This window comes from Mchenga conophoros, linkage group LG2 (genome assembly GCF_057382185.1).
Source record: "Mchenga conophoros isolate Kocher_MC1m ecotype Shallow Benthic linkage group LG2, M_conophoros_male_GT1.1, whole genome shotgun sequence".
NCBI lineage: Eukaryota > Metazoa > Chordata > Actinopteri > Cichliformes > Cichlidae > Mchenga > Mchenga conophoros.
The window spans coordinates 35,493,848-35,507,038 of record NC_140527.1 but is presented as its reverse complement, the minus strand read 5'-3'; the positions used below and the strand labels follow the sequence as shown (position 1 = coordinate 35,507,038).

The window sequence follows — 13,191 nt, the reverse complement described above, 5'->3', positions numbered from 1 at the left end:
ACTAAACATAGACTCTTTCGCCATTATTATAATTATTCCAAAGCTCGATAGAGTTAAGCTGTAAACCATTTACTACATATTTAATCCTTTATATCATTTTTACTAAATATACCTTTCTGAGGTCACTGCTGATGTAGAAAATGGGAACGGGTGTAAAAGACAGGGAGAAAAGACTCTTGAGAACTACAACAAATGTCTAATTACAGCCAGCAATTATTAATGAGCCAGCTAACTGTTGGCTCATTAGAGGTAATAAAAAAGAGTGACGATGGGGCTAAGAGGACGACTGCAAAGGAGGGGGTAGGCACTATGTTTTACAGCTTTCATCCTCTCCCCGGCCTTGATGAAGAACGCATATTTGGGAATGAAGGACGCATGATGGATGATACAGCGAGGCTTGGTACCTCACTCTCCATCAGGACAGCCACTCACAGACAGAGTGAAATGTCAGCCAGGTTCGTGATAGTCTGTGATCTATAGACACCAGTGCTGCCGCACTGGACCTCCAGCAAACTGCAATAGATATTCCTGCCCCTCTGACAGGAATAAATCTAACAGTAAGGAGAAATACTTACAAATAAAGTGCAGGGCAGTGCAGGATATATCTTGCTTTGGTTAGTTGAACATCTATTTAACACCCCCTACCATTAGGTCATGTGTGCAACAGTACAGTAGATGTGCTGCGTATTTATAGTATGTAGAATAAAGTAAGTAAGGCACAATAACAATGTTGTGCTCATTTTCATATTTGGGTTTATCTATGTTACTGTGGGACAAAGGAGCAGGCTTAATATGAACAGGTATTATTCTTCACATGCTCAAACTTCCATCTGCCATGGTCAAATGAGGTTCAAGGACAACCAACTGATGTAGTGTCAGATCTAGAGAAATGGCTTTGACTTCCATAGGTGCACTGGTAATTTGCACCAGTTACTCAAGTCATGGCTTGTATCCATCACGAAGGCGACGCACATGCATCACGTGCTTGACAAATAGCATACTCACTAAATTAGAATCAAAATTAAGCACAGAAAACGGGTCTGTAGCCTGAGGTTTGTGTTTCAAAAATAGCCTGGCCTCAATGTAGTTTTACAAGAAGCAGAATCTAGCACATTGTCTTCTGGGATGCTTTTGGTTCAGCGTGGCTCAATCTCAAGAAAGAATAGTTTTATTTTGGTTGTAAGTCACCTTGCAGGCAGCAGAGAAAGTAAGTCGAGTTGAACTGGAGGTTTTCTTTGAAACGCAGAATGAGCTTGCATTTTTATTCCTGCTCTATCATGCCTCTGAACTGTCACACTCACTTTTTCTTTGTCTCTTTTTCTTTTGCTTCTTTTTTTTTTTTACATAACCAGCAACTTTATGGAGTGGTAGTTTTAAATACCATAAGCTCATCTAATAGATAACCGTTCTAATTACTATGAATCTGATCCAGCCAGAAAAACACTAGCAGCCTTATTTTGTTTTATCTTTCTATATCTATAATAAACCCTAACCAAGGTTTCTGCATTGCTTAGCCTTCATTATGTCTAATAGCTGTTATATTTTATAGATGAATTAAACTTTTAAATTGTGGCTTTAGCGTATGGAGAAATGTAAAATATTGTGTATGTTTTCAGATAATTTGTCATGCTCCAGTAGTATTATAGTATATTAAAACTTATGTCAGAATCCAATTCCATTAGTAGAAAGAAAGCACAACTTGTAAAGGACCACAGAGCAATTACTCAAATGCAACATGATATGGCCATAGCTCCAGTCATGCTCCCCCAGCAAAAGCAATCCATTTACACCAATATGTACCATGTATAGAAGCTATGAGTCTGCCTCAAAGGGGCGGCAGACATCGTGTCCTATTTATTCATCTAGAAATGAGTAGGTGTTGAAATATTGTGTCTTTTCTCAAACAATAAGCTTCAAAACAATGTGGAAAAAACAGGAAGTCTTGGTCCACTGAACTAAGGCGCAACAGAACAAGGAATTTAAGACGTTGCCATGAGGAGAAAAAGGTATGGCCAAAGGAGGACAATGAGTAGAAGCTTCTGACCAACTCTTCTAGTATGAGCCCAATCGACTGAGTTACTTTTGGTGGCTTTAATAGGTTACTAAAAAGAAAAGCCTTTTTAAAACTGCTGTAGTAACATGCAGAACACTTGTTTCTCTTCTTCTAAAATTGCATCAGTGGTCTTAGAACATAATTTGTGACCCCTGTTCAGGTGTCTTAGCAAGTTACTGTAGGAGTTACTGTGGTAGAGCGCTATCAGAAGTTCTCATAGGATTTTCTGCTTGCAAATTAGTGAAATAAAGGTGTATTTCTGAACAGCGTGGCATTGAAAATAATAGGGTTCAGTATAACAGACTTCCAATGTAGGGATCCCTTAATAATAAGAAGTATAAAAGCTATCATTTATATTTAAAAATGTAAATATTGGTATATGTAATGATAGACAGTATAATATACATAATAGCACCATAACCAATAGCACCAATAGTTATCCCGCTGGCACTCAAACAGTGCAGTATTGCACCTACCATAATACTACCTACTACGCAAGTGAATAAGGAAGAATAAGAATAACTAGCAGGGGTTGACAAAGTTTTTGTCAAAGAAAAAAATAATGGATATTTATGAGAAGTCTAGAAAGATCATTGTAAACCTAAGTGCTTGGTTATTCTTAACCTTACTATAAAACATGCCCTGAGAGTAATTTTTTACATGTAATTTCACCTTTTTTGACACTTTTTTTCTCACCTTTTGCTCTAATGTGCTACTTTGCATGTATGCACACAAGCATTTATAGACGCACAGATGAACATGTAAAATGTTTCATCTCCCTCCCCGTCATGCATTCAAATATTTCTGGGTTCAAACACGCACTCATGCTGAGAGAGATTAATGTTAAAGATCCATTTCACCGCAATTAACAGCTGACGAGAGCAAACTGGATCATAAAGTCTATACTACTGCCTGCTGATTAATAGGCCTTTGACTGCGGGATGACTGAAACATTGTGGGAGGTGGTTCAAGGGTAATAGGATCAACAAAGCCTGAGAGGTAAGTGACTCCAAGTAGCTTATGATATATCTCATGTCAAATCCACTTCAAAGTCACATACGATTTATACTTTCTTTTCACATCAACCCCACGCTCGCTGTAGAACATTACGAATAACGTTACACCGATCGAAAGAACATGTAGCTTGTCCATCACACTATATGGCTTGCCGGTGTTTAAAAGCATATACTTTGATGTGCAGTCATCTTCCCATGGGGATTTTAATAGGAAACATCTGTCTTTTAAGCATAAGACGATTAGCACAGTGTCAACTATCTCCTCCAAAAGCCCTTGGATTTGAAGAAATTAACCAGGCATTGACATGGTAAGAGTGGATATTAAAACATAAAATACATAAAATCTTCATAATCAATTCTGGAAAAACAGACAGTCAATCTTGTTGCAAGATTTAAAAAAATTAAAAAATAAATGTTTTGGTTACATTTTTGATGACATTAAGCTGCCTGTGAAGCTTGTAATTGATTAATTTTCTGGAAGTGGCCGATTGCAGCCTTTTTGTTTTATTAACCAGTTCAGAATGTGATATAATAAAATTACTCCTTAGCCTAAAAAAGAAATTCAAACAGTTGCTGCTTTCAAATGACATGGCAAGTTCATTAATGCACTGCAGAAGTCTGTAGCAGCTGTTTGACTGCTCTTGGCTCCAAGCGGAGCATTTGTTGCTTTTTGATGAAAAAACATGTGATATAGCTATGAATGGGTGAACAGAAAGATGCCACTCGTGTTAATGGATCGATGCACTTAATTAAAGTGGGCAATTGCTCTTCAAAAGCACACCATGTGGTGCACAGAGAGCAAAGGGAGAGAAAAATAAGTAGCATGTAAAACACTTTGCAAAAGCCATAAATGTGTCCTTGAGAGGTCCAGTGGTATTTGTGGCCTTAGATGCTCAATACAAAAATATGAGAAATTGCTTGCTGCCAACAGAGCACTGTCATCTAGTGAGTTGGATAGAAGGAGGTAATCTCAGTGTGAGACCTGCAGCTGAGTGCAAGAGAAAGAGCGAATCCATGCTGTTGGCCCATGAAGCCAAGTATCATTGTCTGGAGCATAGTAGTTATAGATCTCCTGTAGTCAGTCGGTTTAATCTGACGAGAAAACAATAATTAAAACATTCAAAAGCTGTAAACTAGCATCAGTATTTGACGTAATCAATTATTTAAACCCACTAAGTTTGTCATTTCTTGTTGTCCAATAGTATTATATAATGGCATGCAGTGCACCTGCCTTCTAGGTAGCAGTGGCAGCAGTCATCCAATAACTAACTGCACTAACTAATGTCTGAGTTCATGGTTGACTAAGTGCAAATGGCAATCTCACATTCTATATTACACATTACTATAAGTTAGTATGAGGTCATCGGGTCTTGGGTCAGTGTTAAGTAAACTCTACCTCAAACTACATAGAGGTAAAGAGCAAAGTAGACAAAGTACTGAGCGGTTCAAACACTATATCACTAAATTCAAAGTTAAAATTTGAGAAGTTGTGTAACTGGATGTGAGTACCATATAATCATATCACCACTAAGCCTTCACAGGTTGTGACAAGACTCTTTATTAATTACTGCACTGAAATAGTCCTTGAACCAAGCCTTTCCGCCAAGAACACAGTCTCTGGCAGAGCAAATATGGAGGGCAGCATCTTCCTGTGCCTTCTGCCAACCAGATCAGATCCCAGATGGGCATCAAAACCTATCGTACTTTAGTTTATTAATGCACATTTACAGCCTTCACTGTTGTTAGAGGAGGAAAGGTAGCAGAGGGAGAGGGGGCGGAGAAGGAAAGTGGAGGAGTAAAGCCATTTGCACAGTTTTAAAGAACAAGAGTACGAGGTGGAGAAGAGAAAATCAGGGTGACCTTATTAGTGTGAGTCTATTTACTGAATTTCTGCAGCAAACATGCTGAAGAGTCTTCAAGTCTTTTATGACAGATCAGTATTTTTTAAAAATAACAGCTCCAGGGATGGAAATGAGAAATGTTAGATTTAAAGTTGAAGTGGTCAAGAAAAATGCCTCTCTCCATATCGCTTTGCAGAGATTTGGAAGAGAAAGAAGTCACTGAATACTTTATAGGACCTATATTTTTTAAAGACTAAAAATATGTAAACTATGTAAATATAAAACTCAACAAACTTAGATAAATATTTTAATTTGTGTTTATTAATTTAAAAATAAAGTACTGTTAAATTATCACAGCTGTGGCAACCAAACACTTTAATTAACAAACACCTCAGACACTACAGAATTAAATGTTAAAAGAGTAGTGAAACACACTTGTTTTACAGGGTTTTTTGTTTGGTTTTTGTTGGGGGGGTTTTCCAGCCAAGTGTTGTTCACTCTGCAAAAGTGAACATTACAAAAAAATTACAGAAAATGTGTTTTTGTTAACCTCATTGTGTTGTGACTGTGTTGTTAAGAGCTGCAATAAACACTGTTCCATATGTCTTCTTTGATTAATATGCTCTATAAAAGTCCTGCAGTGTGTGTTAATAATGTGTGGGTATTGAGGGGGAGTTTATGAGGAAATGAAATTCAAATAAAAAGTTATGAGCCTCTGGTGAGACCTGGAGATTTATACTGCAATCCATGGTTTTTAAAGCCACGTCTGGTATTATTCCTTGTAGGAGCTTTAATTATATATTCACGATAGTTTTTTAAGTAAACATGCTGTAGATATGAATATGAAGGATAAATAAAACTGGGTAAAATTTGGAGAACATGTGAAGCGGGACAACTTCTACCAAATTAATTTTTTTAAAAGCACGGGGATCAGTTAATAGCTTCTTTTAGGACAATATCAGGTAATATAGCTAACCCTTTCTGCTATATTAACATGTAATTAACATACTGTCAAATTCTAAATTGACCCAAGAGTCCCAGCTTGCTTGCCCTTGATGTAGGATTACATAAAGGATCCAAAATCCAGACATTCAGAGAGAAGAGATTTAGGAACAGCTAATCCCAAAATCTGAATCATGAAATATATGTGATTGATTTTTGGTGCCTTTGATTCCTCATGCTGTATTTTGGAAGGTTCAGAGGTAGTTTTTTTTAACTGTATCTTTTTAAAAAAAAAAGATATTTGTTATGTTTTATGAAAAAAACTAAAGCAGTAGACTGCCAAAAAAAAAAGGGCAAAACAAAGTTCTGTCTCAACTGTCTGATGATCTGAACTGGAACAAATCAGGTTATTCCAGAACAGTATGGTGCAAGAGTAACAGGAGGCCTTAAAATAAGGGAAACTTGATCTTCTATTGGCTTGTATGCTTTGCATTAGTATTTACTCAGTGTCAGTAATTTTCAGATATTTGATATTGTTTTACCCCTAACACTGATCAGCAAAACCAATTTCTATTTTTTTTTTTGATGAAGATGATAATTTTTTCAAAATTTATTATAATATAGAAAATAGATAAAGACTATATGTAATAGATACAGTTATGCTTACCAAGATGGTAAATGTAAAAGGTAAATGTAGAGAATATAATGTACCACTTTGGAAAGTTTGTCCTAGAAATTAGATTATGTATTTGCAGATCCATTAATTTCTCATTGTATTATTAGAATATGAATTGAACTACATATTCCAGTTCTTGTCATGTGACAATTGACAAATCCTGTTCATTCGCAGCTGTTACACACCCTCAACCTTTCCTACTACATAAGCCAACATCACAGCTGCTGAACCATCATGTGCTCAACACACTCTCCCAAACACACCCAGCTACATTCTCAAATGTTCAACCAGTAGAAAATGGCACATGGGGACATTTAAAGTGGTGTTGGTAGCAGTCATCAGTCATAGTATTGCCAAAATAGTTCATATGATGTTCAGCACATCCCTAGATGCCATATTCACACAGAAAAAGAATGTTTCTTTTCTGGTGCTTTGCTCCTGTATAACAGTGTCTGCATTTGTGAAATCACAATTATTTGAATTTTTGTCTGTTGTTTTGACACTTTAATAACCGTTTAAAGTAAAACACAGATCCACCTTTTCTTTCCTCTTTTCATCTGTTTTATACCAAGTCTTAGTCCCCAGCATAATACGTCAGTGGGAAATGGTGACTGCCTCACTTTGTCTCCCTGTCTAAATCCTACACAAGCTCTGACGATGGTCTGCCAGCACAGTGAAAAAAAACCTACCTCTTCTGAGGCCTCTGTCACTTTGAAGAAATCAAACTGGAGCTGTAGCACGTAACACCCACGTCACAGCACGACAGCGCCGACAACAATTTCATTCCGGCTGTTTATGGTGAGCTCATTGTCTCTGGTCATCTTGGCTCTCGTGTTTCTCACAGCTGACTGACTCAAATGTGATTGTGTACGTTGAACAAGCCTGCATACCGCAGTTTGCATGGGAGGGAGTATCTGGGAAGTCCATCTGCCCAAAGGGCCTAGGGGCATGTGAAGACTATGCTTGTGTGTGTATTTTTATATTCATGTTTTACCTTTATGAGCCAGGACAGTTACGGAAAGTGAGGACATTCCTGCTATTCCTCTGTTTGAACTATCAAAAGCCCATTTCACAGATAAGTCAGAGTTAGGGCTTTACACATAATACGTTTATGTGTGATAATAAAATGTGCTATATAAGCAAAACTGCCACTGCTAATTGGAGGGCATTTTAACCCATTGTTAGATCGTTGCTAAATAAGAACCTACAGGGGTCTAATATTTACTTGGATGCCAAATCCTTGTGGTGTAGGACTTTACAAGAGAACACATACATCATACTAAGATGTATATATAGTTCCAAGACATAATCGAGACTCGACAATAGCTAAAATTATTAGCCACCATTTCTTACTGACATCTACTGATATCTTATGCTGGGTACTAAGGCTTGGTACACAGATGGAAAGTATCTAAGTATTTTTTTGAAAGTGACTTTCTATTGGCTGCTAGGGCTTTTTATGTGTTTGTTTGGCGACCGCCTTTCAAAGACCCTCAAAATTCAAGTTGTTCTTTATCTGTGGTGCTCTCTTCATGTTTTTTGATCTTATCATTTGAAGTTATCATATGGTAGTTGATATTGAATATATTTTTCATACAGTCCCCCGCCAAGAATTTTTTAAAGTGCCCATCTTTTTACAGTTTCAAGGACAACTTCCAAGATGTTTCCGTGAAACGGGCTACCTGGTGCATTAAGTTACTGTAGTTTTATGTCACAGCTTGAAAACCTTGTTTTGCATAAAGCTAAATAAAGTTGACTATTTATGGTTCAAATATTTTGCCAGTTTAACTACAGAGAGAACTTTTTGGGTGGGTTTCCAAGCAGGTGTGGCAATGTCTCTCTAATTTATCAGCATATCTTGTGTTACAAGGAGGGTGGTTGAATCTAAAACTTTAAAAGAAAGCAAATGTTTGAAATGAAAGACAGTGTGATAAATAAACTATGTCTACAAAGTGCTGCAGCTGAGTGCAGTTCTGGTTCTGACTTCTTACCAGGTTGAAATTCTGAGTCTGTGCGTGTGTTTTTGTGTGCGTGTTTGGAAAGGATAGGATGGGCATCAGATGACGCAACAGTACCAGCATTTTATGACTACACAGAAGCCATTACAAAGTTGAAGAGTACAGCGGAGAGAGAGGGAGAGAAAGAGGGATGAGTGTAGGATTTAGCTTCACACCAAGACATAAATTATGCATTCGGGCCATCCAGACATGTAGTTGTGTATCTTTTATGAATGCCTTACAGAGGCAAAGCAAGTTTAGCTAACATTTCAGTGCTACACATTAAGTGAGAGAGAGAGTGAGCGAGAGTGGTAGATGTAAAAGGGGCATTGGGGGGGGGGGGGGGGGGGTATTTTAGCAGTAACGTCTGACACAACCTATGATAAAAGCTGTCATCCGAGAGCAGTGCAGCAAAAAAGGTTCATTCCATCCGTCTTATGTGGGCACTGCACTTGAAGGATTTAAAAAAAGTGATACATGGAGTAGAGTTCTCCCACTCTCGCAGTTTGATCCCAAGTGAGCGTTTTATAGGAATTGCATCCAGTCATAAACAAACAGGGCAAATGGCACCATCTGTGCAAACTGGATGAGGGGGTTATCATTTTAAGTCCTGCAGATAGTGACCATTAAAAAACAGGACCACTATAAAAGACCACACTTTTTCATCAAGTGTCATCTCCTTTGATCTTAAAGAAAAGATACATGTGTGTCAGCATGTAACCAACTATAAGTCCAGGTGTAGTTGTACTGCCAGTAGTAGTAAATATAAGTGGAAAAACTGTGCACATGTGCGCGTCCAATGCTGAGTGAAGCTCCAGGCTAGGTTTACTATCTAGTGTTTACAGAGAGCCTGATCAGAGGGATTACAATTACACAGGAACTGCTTAAGACAGCTGCTTTACTCAGTGTTATCAAGCCACCCACACTCACCATACGCTGACACCTAACAACACGCACAAGTGGTAAATGGAAATCTACACCCTTCCTGGTATTTACGAGCACTTAAAACAGTAACAGGTGACGATCTGGGGTGCTGGTAGATTTATTGACAACATTTCTCCAGGGATTACTGGCATCCGGACATATCAAACAACAGGCAAGTAACATAGCATCAGAAAATACCTTTGTTTTTCAGTCTGTATGTCATACTGCAATTTCTTGTAACTATTCAATTTTAAGGCACTAATAGTGAGCATCATTCACAAGTATGTATGAATAGTGTAGACTTAAACAGAGACAAAAGACATGGGTTTTGCCAGTTTGACAGTGTTTACTGGGATTGGAAATGAAGACAGAAATAGCTTAAGCCAAATCAGATCAGTTCTCATACTTATTTATTTATTTATTTATTTTACAGAAACATTTTTTACAGTCACTCCAACTTGTTATATATTTGAACAATGAGAGACATCTGTCTTAATCTTGCTCATCATTTGCCCTAGGCTAGGTAGCCTACCTAAACACTCTCAAAACACTCGCTTACTGAAATACATCAATTCAGCCCAAAAATCAAATAACTTTTTTTTGTTGCTCTATTTAAAATGTGACAATTTGGTTTCTAACAAATGTGGTTCAGCTCAACACCTCCCAAGAAAATCAAATACACTAGATTTAGTCTGATCTGCCTCAAAATAAGCTTTTCTCCAGCGTGACAGAATGAAATAAAACTACATCATAGCAGTTATCCAGCAACTATTTTTAACACAACACAAAAAGCTGCCAGATTATTTAGTGATATCATGTGAGACTAAATGTCAGCTCCAGGGAGGGGAAAGAAAGCACCAGTTGTTGGTCATCTCCATGATGTTAAAGTGCTTCTGTAACTGAAAACCACTGGTTAGCCTGCCACACTTTTCCAGAACATTCTACACTGCAGGGTTTGAGGAATAACTGGTGAGCCTCACTAAAATGCTCCAGCTTCATTTTTTATATGCTTTCATTCATTTCATTCAGACATTCACCCACTGATAGATTCCTGTTGCCTGAATGGATTGCTGAAAATAAAGTACCTGGCCCATGCCTGCATCCTCTTCCTCCTGTAAAGAGAGATTACTGTGTTCTTCCCTCATTAATGGTGCCACAGCTGTTTGATTTTTGTGTATTTAAACAGCCAGCACTGATGAGCAGGCACCAAGGCCACAAAACAGTAAACCTGCTTACAGCATTGCAGATAATTGCTATGACAACATCCACAGTGGATAAGACATAGAGCGGCTGGAATAGAAACAAAGCAAATGTTTGCAATGTTCGATCAAATGAGGCAGTTTTTCCCATGAGATATGGGCTACAGTATGGTCGATACTTGTTTAATGAGGAACTATTGTATCAATTAGGCACTAATTACTCCATTATAGCTCTTGTGACTTTATAGTTGGGTAGTTTGTTAGTGGGATTCATCCAACAATTAATGCCATGGTGCTATGATTCAAATGCTGCTGACACTGTTCACAAGAGCAAAGTGTATATGTTCTTGTCTGTGCTGTTAACTTCACTTTTGTACACTGAACTTAAGTACAAGGCATGTTTGTCAGCTACATCAGCTATACTGTTATAATAATTATGCGATTGCCATATTTATACAGCAGAGGCTGTTTGCAGCAGTGATGGTATACTTTGATTTAATTTCTTATTTTAGTTACAATATGCTGTATTTTTATATTTTAATTATTTAAATGTCATTTGTATTAAACCTATCCCTAAAATGTTGCCCAGAAGTGCAGCTTTCCTATTTAAAAAAAAAAAGAAATGCATTTTTCTTTAAAATGATGCCTCTGATCATATATCATAATTGTCATGTGATGACAATTATGAGCATTCTTGACAGTTTCATAGGTCAGTTTGTACTAACAGTGCTGCCCTTTAGTCCTAACAGAAAGCCAAGTAAAACACTAGAAACAAATGCCACACCACTGACCAATGAAAATGGCACTGAGAAAGATTCTTGATGCAGCATCCCTTCCCTCATGTTATTATAGTTGTATTGCCACAGCTACAGGCAAGATGTCATATTCAGCTGAGATGAAGAGATACTAAGAATAAACCCAGTATGCTCGGTGCTTGATAATAATATTAAAATCAAAAACACACGCATCAGGAGTGCAGGATTTGAAATTACGCACCACGGCAAACTATCACAGTGATCAGTAAAGCTACAGATTTTGTTTTGAATCACACCCAAAATTTGACTGCATCCATGACAATTTACGCAGATCATTGAAAGTCATTATCAGCTCCAGCTCCTGCGCTATCAGTGTCTGTCTTTCTAAAGACATCGAGCTCAGTCTTCATGGTAGCATACAAAGGTATTGTGAAATAAATGCTTTAGATTTTCTTTATTATGCTGTGTAACTGCTAATAAAGATGGTTTTCAAAGCAGTAACCAAATAATGTAAATTATGTATTTTGAGGAAATGATTTTGATTCTTTGAGTAAAAAAATGAAAAAAGTGCCAGTCACACCTAATTTATCTGAAATATACTTAATGAGGCTCTACATGTGCTTATACTGCATTTCTATTATAGCTGCAATGATAGAGCTATACATTTTTTTTTGTTATTGGGTATACTTGTGTTGTTTTTGTACAATAGTAAATTAAATATTTGTAAGTTTTAGGCTGTTATTAGGACACAAGAAGACATTTGATGGCATTTTATACTCTACAATATTATGATTGTTCTATTTTCAGCCTTATGTTCATTTCTCTGTGCTTCAAAGCCTCTCTAAGACAACCATAATCCTACATATTTATGCAGCCTGTATTCCTGATAACAAGTCAACCAAAAATGCAAGATCAGTGGCGCACTTCTTCTATATATTAATAATACAGCCAACAATTAAGAGCATAATTTCTCTGTAATTTAATTAAATTTCAATGCATTATAATTTATATTAGAATGTAATTGTATTTGCCTAAAAGCTACATGTAGTGTGCCTACCTACTTCATGGTAGGGACTTCATGTTCTGCTTTACCAACTTACAAAAAAATAAATACTATCAAAATTTGCAGGCCTAATAATAGTACAGGTAACATTATAATGATAGAGCTAAAGTTAAGCAACTGGCACACACCCCAAACACCCCAGTGCACTCACAGTGTGACATAGGGAAATATTGTTTGTTTTTCCACAAAATTACCAAGAAAGTACACAGTAATTAAAATTACTTCCTGTAAAATACCATGAATTTAGGCACTACTTTAAATGAGTTTTGGACTTCCTAAATATAATCATAAAGTATTTTTTCTTCTTTCCTATAAAATACATGAAGTTATGCCCTACTTATACATGTAAAATTACTTACGCACTAACTAAAATTCTCCATGCAATTCTTAAAGTTATTTACATAATAATTTGTGTTTCTTTTCCTGTAAAATAATGGAAGTTATGAACTACCTAAAATTACTTATTAATGATTTCTTTGTTTCCTGTCTAAACCTGGCGTGTTGACCCTGATGAAGGCCACAGGCTGAAACGCGTTGGTCAATTATTAAAGTTGTTCATCTTCCCTCAAGTGTTGCTGGAGTTCCTGCATTGTAAACCTGGCGTGTTACCCAATTGTTATAGTGTACCTGTTTTTCAGTATTTGCAGGAAAATGTGATATAATATAAATATAATAGCATTTAATTACAGGAGGATTACACCCTTAGTCATTAGTTGTATTATAAA

At 36.9% G+C, this 13,191-nt stretch overlaps 1 protein-coding gene and 1 long non-coding RNA gene across 3 annotated transcripts in view; one reads left to right on the top strand and one right to left on the bottom strand.

Annotated features, from left to right (window-relative positions):
• The window catches only part of fgf13a (fibroblast growth factor 13a), a 98,523-nt gene that overhangs the window by 52,939 nt on the left and 32,393 nt on the right, over nucleotides 1-13,191 (bottom strand). The window lies entirely within an intron of this gene.
• LOC146582506 (uncharacterized) overlaps nucleotides 9,461-13,191 on the top strand; it is a 29,073-nt gene continuing 25,342 nt past the window's right edge. The window contains exon 1 of the long non-coding RNA XR_014888871.1: nucleotides 9,461-9,621. This is a non-coding gene — a long non-coding RNA (uncharacterized LOC146582506). The remainder of the gene's footprint in view (nucleotides 9,622-13,191) is intronic.